The sequence below is a fragment of the Pan troglodytes genome, chromosome 7, assembly GCF_028858775.2.
Source record: "Pan troglodytes isolate AG18354 chromosome 7, NHGRI_mPanTro3-v2.0_pri, whole genome shotgun sequence".
In the NCBI taxonomy this organism is placed as follows: domain Eukaryota; kingdom Metazoa; phylum Chordata; class Mammalia; order Primates; family Hominidae; genus Pan; species Pan troglodytes.
In genome coordinates, this window is record NC_072405.2 from 99,851,352 (window position 1) to 99,869,780 (window position 18,429).

At 36.4% G+C, this 18,429-nt stretch overlaps 1 protein-coding gene across 45 annotated transcripts in view; it reads right to left on the reverse strand.

The window, feature by feature from the left end:
- The window catches only part of LOC134810891 (uncharacterized), a 190,638-nt gene that overhangs the window by 25,260 nt on the left and 146,949 nt on the right, over nucleotides 1-18,429 (reverse strand). For 32 of the 45 annotated variants that reach the window (XM_063817298.1, XM_063817294.1, XM_063817302.1 and 29 more), the window contains one exon: nucleotides 6,981-7,074. The gene's annotated coding sequence lies outside the window, so the exon portion shown is untranslated. Of the gene's footprint in view, nucleotides 1-6,980; nucleotides 7,075-15,894; nucleotides 16,079-16,253; nucleotides 16,361-18,429 lie in introns of all 45 variants that reach the window. The other 13 variants (XM_063817259.1, XM_063817285.1, XM_063817289.1 and 10 more) reach the window with 2 other exon arrangements.

Genomic DNA, 18,429 nt, shown 5'->3' on the forward strand with positions numbered 1-18,429 from the left:
GCCAAGTGCTTCTCTTTAAATCATTCCTTTGAAACAAAGTTGAAAATTATGAACTTTTTAAAGTCCTGACATTGTCCTCCTCAAAACAACCCACTTATGTCATTCCAAGGGTTTTGTTTACTGTCACGTACAGACAGCCTACATCCTCTCTGTGGCCTGATTGCTCAGATTGTCGTCAAAATTCACTCAATTCAGTATTTTTTAATATACCTGTCCTAAAATTGTGAAGCTACTCTCCACAAGTTTAGTATTGAAAAACTGAAATTAGGTTACAGTTTTGCTTTGTGCTGACCATAAAAGGTATAATTTTTTTAAATATGAGCATAGATTTTAATGGATTACATAATAGAAAAAAACTTAAAGACAATCTGGTAAATTTATTTATGTTAGCGATGACAGAAATATTACAAAGATTCAAGATTTTTTTTCAGTCATCACTGTAGCATTTTATTGGCTTGTGAAGGCATGTAGATTGTGCCAAGCTCAATGTGTTAGGTAATTGTTTGAAGGTTTAAGATTCCATATCAGTGGTTGAATTTTAGATTATATAGGCTTATTTCTTAATATATTTTAATCATTAGTTAGTCACTACCTATTTTGATTTCTCTTACATGCTTTGAATCTTTCAAATATCTTTAAAAGAATTTGCCTTCTCTATATATCAGAAATAACTTTTAAAATATTTCATTAAAGAAATTAATTTTTCACAAATATGATTTAGATGAAATTAGTTCTCTTTGAGTAAAATGGGATTTTATCCCATGGTTTGTATCTAAGTTGATTTCCAAAACAGTCAATGCCTTATGCTTTGTAATGTTATTGTTGGCTATTTATTAAGTTCATCTATTGGCATGACACTTCAATTTAGAAAACATAACAAAGTATATTGCTATATTTCATGAGTTAATACTTTCAGAAAGCAAAACACTAAGTAGTTAAGGGTGGACAAGCATTTGGAAGATTATTCAACTTTCTAACAGATTTGTTATAATGGTTATGATAGTTAGTACTCTTGAGATCAAGTGCTGTATAATGGAAACGTGTTTATTAAGTTTCTGTTGAGTGTCTTCCCGTGCTTTATAAGGAAGGGTGTGCTGCTTTAATTGAGACAGTGCCTAAAACAATACAATAACATTTTCTTACAATAAATGCCCTGACTACCAAATATAATTAGAGAATCCCCAGGTTTCCACCAAAAAAAAAATCAATTTGGAAACATAACACCAGCAAGTCCAGGTATAATAAGAAAATTAACATGGTGGTCACTGTTACTGAAACCTAGATTTGTGAACTTTCTCAGATATCCTTCTCAAGTCCTTAATTCACCTACCTCTACTTACCAGGCTCCTACATTTTTATTTATGCAACCTGTTTCCATGTATATATTGTAAGACAGGTCACACTGAAGTACAGTCCATGGTATAAACAGTCTGTCTGTCTCAGTAAGATTTGAAGTTATCTAGGACAGGGACACATTTTTTTGTCATCCTTGTACTTATAGCAACTAACACTGTATCTGAAATAGAGAAGACACTAATATATGGAAATGGAATGGAATGTGGTGAAGTAGAGCAAGATTCTGACACAAAGAGGCATGAAAAGATAGTCTGTATGGAAGTATGTTATTGTTAAGATTGCTGTATCCATAACACATGCCACAAAGTTTCTTAATGCTTTGGCTTCACCAAAACTTACAAAATTTAGTAGATTGAAAGGTAATAGAAAGTACAATTATTTCTAGTGCCACTTTTTATTGTTTGCATATTTAAATTTCATAAATGTAATCAGCAATATAAAAAAGACAACATCGATTACCTTTTAGAGTAGCACAACTTGCTTCCACACTGCTATACAGGGATTTCTTTAAAAGATATATTGTGGGTCATGTTGATAAGCATTAATAAAATTAATATATATGTGGAGTTAATCAGCTTAATCAATCTGTCTTTCTTAGTAAACTAAATTAAATATGTACATTGTCACAGTAAAGGCCTAGTCAGGGAGATTATATTACTACACATCACGGTTTGAAAGCATGACTTCAAATGTAAGTAACAGCCATGACATGAAGTCAGTGAGATCTTGCCAGAGAGTCAGCACAATTTAGAAAATATTTGTTTCAAGTGCACTCTGACCTACCTATCGTTCTCAGAAAGGAACACGGGCATTCTGCATACATACTCAAGGATGTGGCTGAAATTTTACCCATTACTATGTTATTCAGGTCATTCCATTAAAATGAAATTTAAGAAATGTCACAACAGTTCATGTTACCTAATATACATTTTTTATAAGAATAAAATTAATGTATGAGTATTTCCAGATTTTCTTTTTATTTAGCTAACTAAAAAGATTTCTGGAATGACCCATTTGATAGATGTATTTTGCTCCCCACCCCTTTTCTCCAGGGATCAACTCTTTCAGGCTTTGTAATATGAAACTGAGCAAAAAATGAGGAGAGGCAGAGGGAAACTAGGCTTATAAAGTTAGGGAGGGGTGGAATTTATCAGACAATTTGGGATATGAGGCATAGGACTTCTCATGTGTAAGGGAAACAGATAAGAGAGAATGGTTTTTCTTTTTAAGTGTTATTCTCATCTATTTATTCTTCCCCACCCAGTCCCTTCACAGTTTTTAGAAAATCAAATAAAGAACTCTAAGATTGGAGGACTGTGAAGCCCACCTTTTAAGGATTACAATGCATAACAATAAAGAACAGAGGGTTTATATAATCAAGATTCCTCAGGATAAGTACATTCCGCAAGACTTCTGAAGAGGCAGCATTATATTACAGAAAGAAAATCCATGATAGGAAGTCAAATAAACTTCAGTTTCAAACCTGTTTCTCCTACCTACTCATTATATAACATTGAGCATGTTACTCTTCTCCTCCAGAGATAATACTGAGGTTATGCAATCAAAATACATGTAATCCAAATATATACAATTGAAATATTATATAGAAAGAGCATGATTCATACTCAGGTTGTCATTAAAAGCCTGTTAATTCTAATCGTGAAGCATCAATTGTCAATAAAGATACCCTTATACTATTAGCTTGGAGCAAAATTAATTGCTGTTTTTGCCATATTTTCTCACTGAGCTTTTTGTCAATTGCTGAAAATAATGTGTATTTCAGGAATATAATTAACAGTAGCACTCTATAGCATTTGCAGCATAAAAAGCACTTTTTACAACTTTTTTATTTGAGTCTTACCACAACTCTGTTAGGTATGACTCAGTATAAATAGCCCTAATATATAGACAACCTGAGGCTCAAAAAAGTGAAGGAGTTTGTACAAAGCCAGCCAGCCAGTAAGTAAAAGAGTTGAGGCTTGCATCCAAATCATCTGAACCTAACTTCTATGATATTTCCACCAAATCACCACAGTTGCAATGAGGCTATATCATATGAAATGCAATAAAGATATAAAGATAGAACTTAGGTTCTATCAGAAGAAGCTGATCTACAGCATGCAATATCAAAGGAAAACTTCCACTACCAGAAATTGTTGATACAATCTCTGTGGGATTCTCTAAGCAGAAAAGCAGTGTCATTCCATCTGTACAGAGGAAATATACAGCTTCACAGGACAGGTGTGTTTGCATAAGGAAATAAATATCAATGACCTTGCTACTTCTGTGCCTAACCCAAGCCCCTCTACCTCTTTTCCTGGCTACATATTAAGTGTGTTTTAAAATTCAGTTTGAGCATCCTTTCATCTCAGAAGCTTTCTCTCATCCTTAACCCCACCCCAGACTAGGTTACAGGTCCATCTGTCTTCCTACAACATTGTGTGCATAAGTCCATACAGCCCTTGCATGCACTAGAACAGGAGCTCAGTGAGGGACTTCTGTCTTGTTCACTCTGTGTTCTTAGCATGTAGAACAGTGCCAGGCATTTTAAAAATGGGTGCTTAATAAATATGTGTAGAATGAATTAATAGAACCTATCACTGCTTTTGAATTGCTCAATGTCTGGGTCATCAGTATACATATTCCATGAAAATACATGCTTTCCCATATCTGTGGATTCAGGCCCTGGGGTAGATTATGGCATATACAAACATTCCATAAGTATTTGTTAAATAATTCATACTCAGCACCAGGCACTAAGTCTATTATGGACATTAACTCACATATTCCTCATGATACTCTAGGAGGTAGTTACTATTGTCTTGCCCATTTTTCAGATGAGAAAACTCAGACACAGATGTGTGAAATAGCTTGCAAAAGTTCACACAGCTTGAAAGTGGTAGAGCCAATATTATCAAAAATACCAAGAGATAACAAGTATTGGCAAGGGTGTGGAGAAAAGGGATTTCTTGAACACTGTTGGTGAATGTAGACTGTTGCAGCCATTACGGGAAACAGTATGGAGGTTCCTAAAGAAATTAAAAATAGAACTACCTTCTGACCCAGCAATCCCTCTTTTGAGTGTATACTTAAAGAAAATGAAATCACTCCTCATAAAGATAGCTACGCCCCCATGTTCATTGCAGTGTTATTCACAATAGCCAAGATATAAAAACAGCCTAAGTGTCTCTCAGTGCATAAATGGATAAAAAACTGTGATTAACATATGTACATATGTGTGTGTGTGTGGGGGTGGATGTGTATAATGGAATATAATTCGCCCTTTAAAAAGAAGGAGATCTTGCCACTTGCCACAACATCAATGAAACTAGAGGACATTATGCTAAGTGAAATAAGCCAGGAATAAAAGAAAAACATTATATGATCTCACTTACATGTGGAATTAAAAACATTTTTTTAGGTCAAGTATACAGAAACAGATAATAAAACAGTATTACCAGGTTGCCAGTATTGGGAAGAGGCAGAAATTGAAAGATGTAGATCAAAGGATACAAAGTAGCAGACATGTAGAATGAATAATATCGAGATCTAATGTATAATAGGATGATTATTAATAATATTGTATTCAGGAATTTTTGCAAAATGAGTAGATCTCAACTACTCTTGCCACACACAAAAAAAATGGGTAACTATGTGAGATGATGGAGATGCTAATTTGCTACACTATAGTAACTATTTTACTATCTATATGTATCCAACTAGATTATGTTGTGTGCTATACATATATAATTTATTTTAAGGGGGAAGGAAAGAAGGAAGGGAGGGAGGGAGGAAGAGGGGAAGGAAGAGAGGGAGGAAAAGAGGAAGGAATGAGGGAGGAAGAGATGAAGGGAGGGAGGGAGGAAGGAAGGAAGGAAGAAGGAAGGAAGGAAGGAAGGTGGGAGGAAAGAAAGAAGGAATGAATCAGGACTAAGACTAAAATCCAGGCAGTCTAGCTCCAGAGTTCATACTCTTAACCACTCTGCTCTATTGAATAAGTGCATGAATGAACAAACCAACAAAATAAAGATATTACAATGATAAATGCAGTAATAGAGGCCTGAAGTAGTGCTACAAACACAGATGGCGGAGTAATTAATTCTGCCTGAGGATGGTGGAAACCTTCATATAACAAGTAGCATTTTTGTTCAGCATTGAAAAGTGAAGTGCACTAGGCAACAAACATAAGTATTTATTGTGACTTTATATGTCATTTATTGCAAACAATATTATCTATTTGAAATCTAAAGTTTTAACAGTGTTTTTATTTGTTAGCAATATTAACTCTAGTCATCATTTTAGTTCCTCAGTCACTTCTCCTATGACGCAGGCCTCAGATTTTTTCTAATTTCTTTGATAAAGATAATATTTGAGGGAAACGCAGACTTTTATCTTTGTGAGGTAGATTGTTTTTGCTGATGATTATGAAATGAACTAGAACTGAGATGGAAAATATGAAGTAATTTTTTCTTCTCTGTTTCATAAGATTTGCTTTGGCTCTCAATTCAGAGCAGCTTGAAACTGTAAATTGATCACTCCAGAGACCACCCATCCATTTTACAAGGTTCACATCTGGTTTTGCCAAACTTCCATTTGAGACCATGCCCAGTCCTCAAAGGAGTCATGAGAAGGAAATTGAAGAAAAGGGGAGATAGGAAATGTGGCCTATTGTGTCCAGAGAGTGTGATAGGAAAATGGGAGTCACAGGGATGTCATGGACATGAACTAAACACCACCAGAGCAACATTAGGTGTCAAGTTCCCCAAAATGATTCCTACTGGAGGTTAGATTAGCTAGAGCTGATTCTACCTCTGCAGCCCTTTGGCATATTCAGGGAACAAGGCTTAGCTTGCAAGTGTACAGCTGCTGAGCTTGCAAAGGAATGAAGAAAAAAATGTGAAAAACATCTGCAAGCATGTCATTCAAAAAAGACCTTGAGATAAGTTAACCCTAACATGTGAAAATCAGGACTTGGCGGACAAATAAATTTTGTGTTATTTTACCCAGTTTCTGAATTGTGGAAGGAGAAAATAACATACTCAACTTTATCCCTCTGAAATACTTGAGTTCCTTTCAACTCTAAAGGTCACTGTTGAATACTTCTGACAAATACTTTTTAAATTAATCTCCATAAAACAAAGCATCTACATTTCAGCTTGATACCAGAAAAACTATATCCTGAATGAGAAGTTTTGTACTACACAGCATCAGTTTATATTCTTTTACAATGGAGTAAGATCACACATTGATCCCCTAGCTACACGCAGAAGATAATAAATAAAACACAAACACAGGACAGGCTGACCCCCAATTCAGCAATCATAAGCAAGCATTACCAGCAGGGCTACTGCTGGCACCATGGGCTCTGCCTGATGTCATAATACAGTTCACTGTTAAGGACAGGAAGTAGACCTGGAGGACTTAAGATATCCATGTAGTTAAAATGATGCAATGAATTGTGGAAACATTAAGTAAACTTCAACACTGTCATCTTGCTGTTGGATAGTGCTCTACTTGGCAAAATACAATAATGTTGAAACAAGATCATTTCACACAATGACAACTGCAATAAACACAGTAAAACAGGGTGATGTGTGAAAGCAACTGAAGTATGTAGTACTTACATAGGACAGGGGTGGTTATTGTCATGTAAGATCTCTTGGGAAAGGTAATACTTCAGCTGTGTCCTGAACAATGAAGAACCATAGATGTCAAGATCTGGGGTAATGAGATTACAGGGAGAAGGAACAACAAATTCACACAATTAGTGAACAGTAGTGCTGAAAACTTAAACTCAGTCTTCTACTCTTTCCATTATCTGAATCTCTCTCTTTTTACTTAGTAAATGACAAACTGTGACCAATAGGTAACACAGCACCCATGAAGTCAAATTAAGGCTATCATAATATTCTTTTTTATTATTATTATACTTTAAGTTTTAGGGTACATGTGCACAATGTGCAGGTTAGTTACACATGTATACATGTGCCATGCTAGTGTGCTGCACCCATTAACTCGTCATCTAGCATTAGGTATATCTCCTAATGCTATCCCTCCCCTCTCCGCCCACCTCACAACAGTCCCCAGAGTGTGATGTTCCCCTTCCTGTGTCCATGTGATCTCATCGTTCAATTCCCACCTACGAGGGAGCATATGCGGTGTTTGGTTTTGTGTTCTTGCGATAGTTTACTAAGAATAATGATTTCCAATTTCATCCATGTCCCTACAAAGGACATGAATTCATCATTTTTTATGGCTGCATAGTATTCCATGGTGTATATGTGCCACATTTTCTTAATCCAGTCTATCATTGTTGGACATTTGGGTTGGTTCCAAGTCTTTGCTATTGTGAATAGTGCCGCAATAAACATACATGGCATGTGTCTTTATAGCAGCATGATTTATACTCCTTTGTGTATATACCCAGTAATGGGATGGCTGGGCCAAATGGTATTTCCAGTTCTAGATCCCTGAGGAATCGCCATACTGACTTCCACAAGGGTTGAACTAGTTTACAGTCCCACCAACAGTGTAAAAGTGTTCCTATTTCTCCACATCCTCTCCAGCACCTGTTGTTTCCTGACATTTGAATGATTGCCATTCTAACTGGTGTGAGATGGTATCTCATTGTGGTTTTGATTTGCATTTTTCAGATGGCCAGTGATGGTGAGCATTTTTTCATGTGTTTTTTGGCTGCATAAATGTCTTCTTTTGAGAAGTGTCTGCTCATGTCCTTTGCCCACTTTTTGATGGGGTTGTTTGTTTTTTCTTGTAAATTTGTTTGAGTTCATTGTAGATTCTGGATATTAGCCCTTTGTCAGATGAGTACGTTGCGAAAATTTTCTCCCATTTTGTAGGTTGCCTGTTCACTCTGATGGTAGTTTCTTTTGCTGTGCAGAAGCTCTTTAGTTTAATTAGATCCCATTTGTCAATTTTGTCTTTTGTTGCCATTGCTTTTGGTGTTTTAGACATGAAGTCCTTGCCCATGCCTATGTCCTGAATGGTAATGCCTAGGTTTTCTTCTAGAGTTTTTATGGTTTTAGGTCTAACGTTTAAGTATTTATTCAATTCAACAAGAAGAGCTAACTATCCTAAATATATATGCACCCAATACAGGAGGACCCAGTTTCATAAAGCAAGTCCTGAGTGACCTACAAAGAGACTTAGACTCCCACACAATAATAATGGGAGACTTTAACACCCCACTGTCAACATTAGACAGATCAACAAGACACAAAGTTAACATGGATACCCAGGAATTGAACTCAGCTCTGCATCAAGTGGACCTAATAGACACCTACAGAACTCTCCACCCCAAATCAACAGAATATACATTTTTTTCAGCACCACACCACACCTATTCCAAAATTGACCACATACTTGGAAGTAAAGCTCTCCTCAGCAAATGTAAAAGAACAGAAATTATAACAAACTGTCTCTCAGACCACAGTGCAATCAAACTAGAACTCAGGATTAAGAGACTCACTCAAAGCCACTCAACTACATGGAAACGGAACAACCTGCTCCTGAATGACTACTGGGTACATAATGAAATGAAGGCAGAAATAAAGATGTTCTTTGAAACCAACGAGAACAAAGACACAACATACCAGAATCTCTGGGACTCATTCAAAGCAGCGTGTAGAGGGAAATTTATAGCACTAAATGCCCACAAGAGAAAGCAGGAAAGATCCAAAATTGACACCCTAACATCACAATTAAAAGAACTAGAAAAGCAAGAGCAAACACATTCAAAAGCTAGCAGAAGGCAAGAAATAACTAAAATCAGAGCAGAACTGAAGGAAATAGAGACACAAAAAACCCTTCAAAAATTAATGAATCCAGGAGCTGGTTTTTTGAAAGGATCAACAAAATTGATAGACTGCTAGCAAGACTAATAAAGAAGAAAAGAGAGAAGAATCAAATAGACGCAATAAAAAATGATAAAGGGGATATCACCACCGATCCCATAGAAATACAAACTACCATCAGAGAATACTACAAACACCTCTACGCAAATAAACTAGAAAATCTAGAAGAAATGGACAAATTCCTCGACACATACACCCTCCCAAGACTAAACCAGGAAGAAGTTGAATCTCTGAATAGACCAATAACAGGATCTGAAATTGTGGCAATAATCAATAACTTACCAATCAAAAAGAGTCCGGGACCAGATGGATTCACAGCCGAATTCTACCAGAGGTATAAGGAGGAATTGGTACCATTCCTTCTGAAACTATTCCAATCAACAGAAAAAGAGGGAATCCTCCCTAACTCATTTTATGAGGCCAGCATCATCCTGATACCAAAGCCAGGCAGAGACACAGCCAAAAAAGAGAATGTTAGACCAATACCCTTGATGAACATTGTTGCAAAAATCCTCAATAAAATACTGGCAAACCAAATCCAGCAGCACATCAAAAAGCTTATCCACCATGATCAAGTGGGCTTCATCCCTGGGATGCAAGGCTAGTTCAATATACGCAAATCAATAAATGTAATCCAGCATATAAACAGAACCAAAGACAAAAACCACATGATTATCTCAATAGATGCAGAAAAGGCCTTTGACAAAATTCAACAACCCTTCATGCTAAAAACTCTCAAGAAATTAGGTATTGAGGGGACGTATCTCAAAATAATAAGAGCTATCTATGACAAACCCACAGCCAATATCATACTGAATGGGCAAAAACTGGAAGCATTCCCTTTGAAAACTGGCACAAGACAGGGATGCCCTCTCTCACCACTCCTATTCAACATAGGGTTGGAAGTTCTGGCCAGGGCAATCAGGCAGGACAAGGAAATAAAGGGTATTCAATTAGGAAAAGAGGAAGTCAAATTGTCCCTGTTTGCAGATGACATGATTGTATATCTAGAAAACCCCATTGTCTCAGCCCAAAATCTGCTTAAGCTGATAAGCAACTTCAGCAAAGTCTCAGGATACAAAATCAATGTACAAAAATCACAAGCATTCTTATACAACAATAACAGACAAACAGAGAGCCAAATCATGAGTGAACTCCCATTCACAATTGCTTCAAAGAGAATAAAATACCTAGGAATCCACCTTACAAGGGACGTGAAGGACCTCTTCAAGGAGAACTACAAACCACGGCTCAATGAAATAAAAGAGGATACAAACAAATGGAAGAACATTCCATGCTCATGGGTAGGAAGAATCAATATCGTGAAAATGGCCATACTGCCCAAGGTAATTTATAGATTCAATGCCATCCCCATCAAGCTACCAATGACTTTCTTCACAGAATTGGAAAAAACTACTTTAAAGTTCATATGGAACCAAAAAAGAGCCTGCATCACCAAGTCAATCCTAAGCCAAAAGAACAAAGCTGGAGGCATCACACTACCTGACTTCGAACTATACTACAAGGCTACAGTAACCAAAATAGCATGGTACTGGTACCAAAACAGAGATATAGATCAATGGAACAGAACAGAGCCCTCATAAACAACGCAGCATATCTACAACTATCTGATCTTTGACAAACCTGAGAAAAATAAGCAATGGGGAAAGTATTCCCTATTTAATAAATGGTGCTGGGAAAACTGGCTAGCCATATGTAGAAAGCTGAAACTGTATCCCTTCCTTACACCTTATACATAATATTCTTATCTACCATCTTTTTAAAAAATCAGTATTGAAATTGATCATATGTTCGAATTAAGAGCTAAAATTTTCAATTTTAATCAATATGAAATCATTTTAATAGAAAATAACATGTATCCAAATTAAGGCCCGTATTTGATATTTAATTGCAAGTTTTTGTCCCTCAAAGCATTTTTATGAAATTATTTGCCTTCCAGTGACACAAGAATAAATATACAAGTCTTGAGTAAAAAGATAACTTCTTTGCTGTAAACCTAAAACATCTCTTTGAAAAAGTCTATTAAAAAGTTTAATATCTTAAATGCTAAAACCTTAATGTGACATTTAAGATAGTCTAGAATGTATATATATATGTACACACACACATATACATATACATATACATATATATACATATACATACATATACATATACATATACATATACATATATAGTGCTTCATCCCCCAGTCTAAATATTTTGGATGGGTATCAGAAATTTTCATCAAATGGAAAAAAAAACACACATACTATTATATACAAAATCAAAAATGTCGAAAACACGAATTCAGAACATCAAAATCAAAAGATCTAGGAGGGTACCACTTCCAAGGAGATGGTACTTTATAGTAGAAAGATCTAGACTGGGAGTAAGTAGATTTGGCTTCTCATTTGACTGTCGCTAGCCAGATATAAGACCTTGGAAAACTGGCCGGGCGCGGTGGCTAACGCCTGTAATCCCAGCACTTTGGGAGGCCGAGGCAGGCGGATCACGAGATCAGGAGATCGAGACCATCCTGGCTAACACGGTGAAACCCTGTCTCTACTAAAAATACAAAAAATTAGCCGGGCGTGGTGGTGGGTGCCTATAGTCCCAGCTACTCCAGAGGCTGAGGCAGGAGAATGGCCTGAACCCGGGAGGCGCGGCTTGCAGTGGGCCGAGATCGCGCCACTGCACTCCAGCCTGGGCAACAGAGCAAGACTCCGTCTCAAAAAAAAAAAAAAAAAAAAGAACTTCGAAAATTAATTAACCTCCTCAAATCTGCTTTTTACTTGTAAAATTGGTGTAAAAACATTCGTTCTTTCTACCTTGCAAGACTGTTGTGTGGATCAAGTGAAATGATAACTGGAAGTTTTCAAACTATAGTACCACCCAATTAAAATAAAATAACTTTCCCCCTCCCATACACACATCTCTCCCTAAAAACATTAGCTAAAATAATCAGTGCTGGCCCATCACCAGCTGAAAAAGAAAACATACTAAAATATTTTTTCAAGTTCACCTACAAAAATTAGCAGTTGTGCACTAAATTATAAAGTTTATGCATTTATATCTCATGACACATTTAAAAGTTCTCCACTACTTAGGGCAGAATGATTAGAGAATTAAATTCATTTCCAATTCTAGACTGTTGGCTTTAAAAAAAAAAAAACCTTAAAAGATTTCCAGCTCTCAATACTCAACATTTTTAGTGGAAGATTTTTGCTTATTTACCATATGCAATTGTGACTAAAAGTGAACCTGCTTGTTTTATTATTTTATTCTCTTTCACATTCTCAGTGCTTATCAGTCACTCTCACACCTCATTACCTGGAAAGATGTGCCTCAGAATACACAATAAAGCATCTCTCAGAGGTGCCTGACTTCAACAAGCAGCAAGTCACTGTTTTCTCTGTTTCAAATGGAAATCAGTGTTGCCTTAAGAATGCTGGACAATACTGTCAGTTATCATCAGTCTTTTATGGACAACATTCAAGACTAAATTAGAATTTGTCCTTGTCTGGCTAATCTTTCTCTTATTTTAGAGAATCTGTTAAAAAAAATAACACTGAGGCTGGGGACTTGTTTTTCACAGATTTGTGGTTTTATTTTGAAATGTTAGGTAGTGGTAGGCTATGTTTTGCAGAAGTTGCTATTTAGTAGGCTAAGCATTGGTTTTAACTGCAGACTTTTATTCCTTGAATCCTTAGAATCCTTTAATACTAAAAATGATTTCAATAGACTATGAGGTTCTTAAAAAAGAAACAAAAACATATTTTATTTAGCTTTTATCCCCAACACCTAACCCCATGCTTGTCACATCAACTGGCACCCATTGGTAATGCTTATATAATCAGGGATTTCAGGGAGTCCTTGAAATTAATCACTAAGGTGATCTACTTCTAAACAATCTAAGCTTCTGGAATATTCTGCCCACTCAGAGTTAAACCACAGTATTTCACGAACTGAATTCCCTACTGTCAAGCAACTCTCACTAAAACTAAACAGTTACCATATGCATGATTCCAATTTTTAAAAATGTTTTTCCTAATTAAGCTGAAATTTCCAGTTCATGTGTATGCTGGAGGTGAATATCCACATTCATTATATTATATACACCATTTGTCTTTGAGAAATTTTGAGAAAGTGTGGTCCTGTGTTTAATAGTGTGAACTATCTAAAGAAGACAACCATATATATATATATATATATAATTTTCGAGAACCAATCCTCTTCTCTATCACAATAATTCTGGGGAGTAGTTAGGACAGCAGGCAATATTCCACAGGCAAGATATCTGGCAGGGGAAACCTTCTAGCCATATTTAGTTGATGATTTACCATGATTTAAGGCTTATGTCACTTACTTTTTTTTCTCTTTACATACTTTAAAGGGTTTTCTGGTCTTCATCTTGATTTTTAAAGTGGATATTATTTTAACTTCAAAAGTGACTGTTTTATTTTTAGAAAATACTGCTCACATCCACAGTGGCACCTTGTTGACCTGAGTACCATGGGATAAAGAAGTCTGAGACCATGCTCAGCTTATGAGATGTGTGGCTATTTAACTCAGCATCACCATACCTCCCCTAAATATCTCCAAATCCCCTTCCCTACATAGTTCCAAGATAGTGTAATAGTGAAGAGTTAACTCCAATTTTGACATTTGACTACTGACAGTTTTTCAAACTCCACGACTTCCCTTCTGCCTTCTGTACCGCATCTGGGAAAGCTGAGAAAGCCTGGTAACAGCTTCCTTTGTGCCAGTGGAAAGTTTAAACTGTGCAAGCTCTGGCCTATGGATGTGCAAAAATCATGACAACTCTACCTCCTAACCACAATAAAAGCCAAACAGTCTCTATTCCCCTTCAAGCAATTTTTTGGATCTGCTTGGAAGCATGCCCTGCTCTCTCCACAAAGTCTCATTGTGTAACAAACCTTTTTATACTCTCTTGATACCTGCATGGATATCATTAGTCTTGATATTCAAATCAAATTTGGGGTGGAGGATCATCTCATTTTTACAAGATGACCACAAGTGCCAAGGAAAGATCATAATTTCCCAGAGGCAGATGCAGCCATATGCATGAGCAGACATGAGATTCACTGCAGCTTTAAAGTGGCCCTTTGCAAACCTCTCACTTATATGCTACATATCAGGACAGTTGCAGAAGAGATTTCTGGAGAAGCCTGAGATTTGCAGTGGCTTCCAAGTGAGCTTGAAGAACCACTGCTTCAGTGATGTACTAATGGTGACTTTCTTGCCTTTTTTCCTCCTGTCTGTCAATGATTCTATAAACCTCAAATTTCCTACTAGACCCTCCATTCTTGGAATATATAGGGGACTTCCATTTTCTAGACTGAAGCCTGACTGAAAGAATCAATCAATAGCAGGAACAACTGAGTCTCAGACTTAGTCTACAGATTGACACTCAATATAATATTTATCTTATGATGGCAGACTTCCCCCTTATCCATGAGAGTCTTAGTCAGCAAAATGAAGTAGCATGAAGAAATCGGTGCCAATTTAAGGGAGAAAGCTATCACAGTAATTCTGGGGAGTAGTTAGGTCAAGAATCTAAAGGAGAAGAGAAGGCAATATTTCACAGGTGGGATCAAACCTAGAACCAGAGATGAAGCTGGAAGGGAATGAGATATCATATGGAGTTGGGTAAGGAGAGGATGCATTTTTCAAACACAGTGAATCTTTGGCAAATATGCTGAACAATTTGCTGTTGGTGAGACCGTGTTTTACTAGCCTACACTCAAATTTTGCTGTTCTCTCCTATGTATCTTCTAAGAATCGCATGGCTCCCAATTCACTGTGCCTCAACTATCATGCCCTGCATGATAAGACCTGACTGGAATGGAGTCCATGGACATATCTAGGAGAAAATCCAGCTATGGATGCCTAAGGAAGCAAGTAAAAGCAGCTCCAAGGCCTAAAGTTAAAATATGCTTTTGTTGAAGAGTCTCTAGGACTCATTTCCAGAAAACCAAGTTACAGACCAAAGAATGTATATGTTTCTGGAAGGCAATGCCCTTGCTCTTGTTTTTATAAATTCTCTGGGCACTGTGTTGCTGCCCAAATTGGCTTTAATGTCCATGAACTTCTTGGGGGAAGTCTGTCTTTAAGACTCTTTAAAGCCACTGAATAATTTTTAACATTATTTTTAAGTTTTATACCATTTTTTCTTATATATCTGCAGAAATCAGCACCTTCCACCCTGACTGCAACTCCCTTATTATGTTATTCATGGAATCATTTGCCACTGCTGTGACCAGTTGTGCTTCAAAATACATCAGTATCACAAATTAATGACTGAAATTTTCATTGATGTCTTCATGTAAACACAGCCAGAATTTGTCTGTTTATTATTTTTCCTGATTCCTCTTTTAACCCTTAATGATAACTGCTACATCTTCCAATCCAATATCTGCAGCCCCTTTTCTCTCAGCTAAGATGATATGCAACTCACTCTGGTTTTCTTTTCATTTATCCCTAAGATAAAGACAAAAGACTAGAAATTGCAAAGTGTTTTCATAAGTTTCAAATCTGCTGAAAGAGGAGATATGGGAGAACTATGCAGAGGGGAATTATTTTGCTTATTGAAGACTAAAATCAACCTGTAAGATAGTGGATAAAAATATAAAATAGCAATGACCTCATAACTGTACATTTTTGCTGAAGAATTAGGTACATCTATAGCTTTGTCCATTGTGCTTGAGGATGAAGTTATCATTAATATTTTCTTCTGATTCCTGATTCCTGATCCTGAGTCTGAGGTTTTTGAAACAGCAATGACATAAGAGATAGCATTAAAGTTCCATCTTGGTGATGGTGAGTGACTAGGATGGAAGAAAACAAAGTAGGACACCAGTAATCAATATTGGTAATCAAATGTTTTAGAAACAATAATACAACAGAAATAGATTATACCTTCATCCAAACGCAAACATATTAATTTGCATGCTCTTTGACATAGACACATAAACGCAAAGTCATATTCAATCATACTCACACCGTTTGACTAATGTACACTCATATATGATATATGATAGACCAAGAAAGATTCAGAAACATAGCTCTCCCAGATGCAGCTCACGCAGATGTCTGAGACTGATAATCCCCTAGATAGAGCACAAACATACGTGTTTATTTAGGCCCACACTACCCCAGTGTACACTCACAAAAACATTCTACAACTGCGCCACTGCTAGCATTTAGAAGCCCTTAGCCATGTAATAAGTCCACCCTCTGTTATATGCACTTATCTGTAATGTAATTGTAATGTAATGCGATCAATTTTATCCTTAAGTATTTTGTCTCTTTTCACTGATTAACAGCTAAGTTCCTAGAAACTTATTTTGACAATCTTATTGATGAAATATTCACAAGAAAAATTAAAATAAAAACTGAAGCACACTTCAAATCGCTGAGTGCAAAATATTGAATCATCTTTTACTACTACGAAATTTAGTCTGGTACTCAGCTGAAAGTTGAATTTTCTTGAGTACTTTTACAACAGAGCAGTCATTTAAATAGCATTTTCCCCCTTGCTTTGGATTATGGTCTGCATAGAAGTACTTTGAAAGCTAGGAAATATTTCTACTCTAATTAAAGCATATAAACACTTCAGACTAAGTGTAGGCATGTGAAGTTCCTATTCAATTTTAGGAACTGAGTACTTTGGGAAAAAAAATTAAAACTCTGGTATTAAATAGTACATAATTGTAAGAGTTAAAGAATAAAAGATCTAACATAATAAAATATATGTTGGGAATTCAGGAAAAGCCCACAAACTTGCAGAAACAAAGATCTTCATCTACAATAGCTAAGGCTATTGACATTGTTAGCTATGACATAACAGAGGGTTTATCCAAAGGTCCTTTGAAAGGTTCATTCTAGGTTTCACTTTGTATTTAAAAATGGAATCTTATACATGTTAATTATACTATTCCCCTGCTGTTTTTAGTACTAATACAAATTCATAAGGCTTGATGTCCCTTCAAAGCAATTGGGATTTCAACCTTCAGTTCACCTACTGATGTCACTATGTCTCTTGAAGGAGGACAAAATCTAAGGCCTAAATATAAATTTTATATGCTGTTCAACACCTACAGGAGAGTTGTTCTGATAATAAATTATATTTAGAAGACTCCTTTTTGCATGTTTTCAGATTAAAAACCGGATATAAATATGTCAAAGTTCATGGTTGGTAAAGCGCTGCCTTTCAGTACAGTCAGTGGACCATAAAACTGCTGTTAGACATAAACTGCTTACCACACTGATAAAAAGGAACAGCTGTGTCTAAAGCAAAGGTCCTACTCAGTTAGGAGTGTCCTACAGACACCAAGAGCAGCAAAAAGATTGAAAGATGAGTAACCATTGTAAAGTGTATCAGCTTTTCATTTTGTGGTGCCCTAAGTTAGAATATTCAGATGGCAATAATTATTACATTTTTAACTAATAATAATATTATCTTTTCTGGAATGGCTTACTCAACCTCCATTTTCTCCTCTTTCTAGTTGAGAAGCTGGAAATCTAAAATTTATATTTCCCAGATTCCCTTGCAACTAGGGTATTATGTGCAAATCAGGTTCTACCCTGTTAATATGCTCAGGTGATATGTGGAAGAGAGAACTGAGGCAAAGACCATCTTCCTATGACTCTTGGCTGTTGCTGCTGGCTAGCACAGTCATGGAAACATGGAACTTCCCTGCAGAAGCTTTACATTATGCACTCTCCAGCTTCCTGGGCATCCAGAAGTAATAGTAGTAATAGTAGATTTTTGATTTAACTTCCCTGGAGAACAATTTTAATTGTCCATTCTCCAGATTTCTCAGACAGTTGGAGAAGCATTGGATGTAGTTCTTGCTCTGACATAGGTCTAATGGTGGCCCAAAGGTATCACCTCTGCATATTTCTGAGAATCATCTAGGAGGCTCATCCTAGATTTGCTCCTTTGGCCCTTCCAATACATTTGCAAGCTTCAAAATCCCTGAATTAAATCCCTATCTGCTTAAAGTACCTAGAGTGGTTTCTGTTTCATGCAATGAACCCTGACTGGCCTCTTATCTTTTGTTGCTTTATCTAGTTTACAAAGTAGGCTGTGTGATACAGTGAAAGAGATGTTTTACAATTGAATTCAAACCCTGGTATGTGAGGTCACATAATTTTTCCTAGCCTCAGTTTCCTT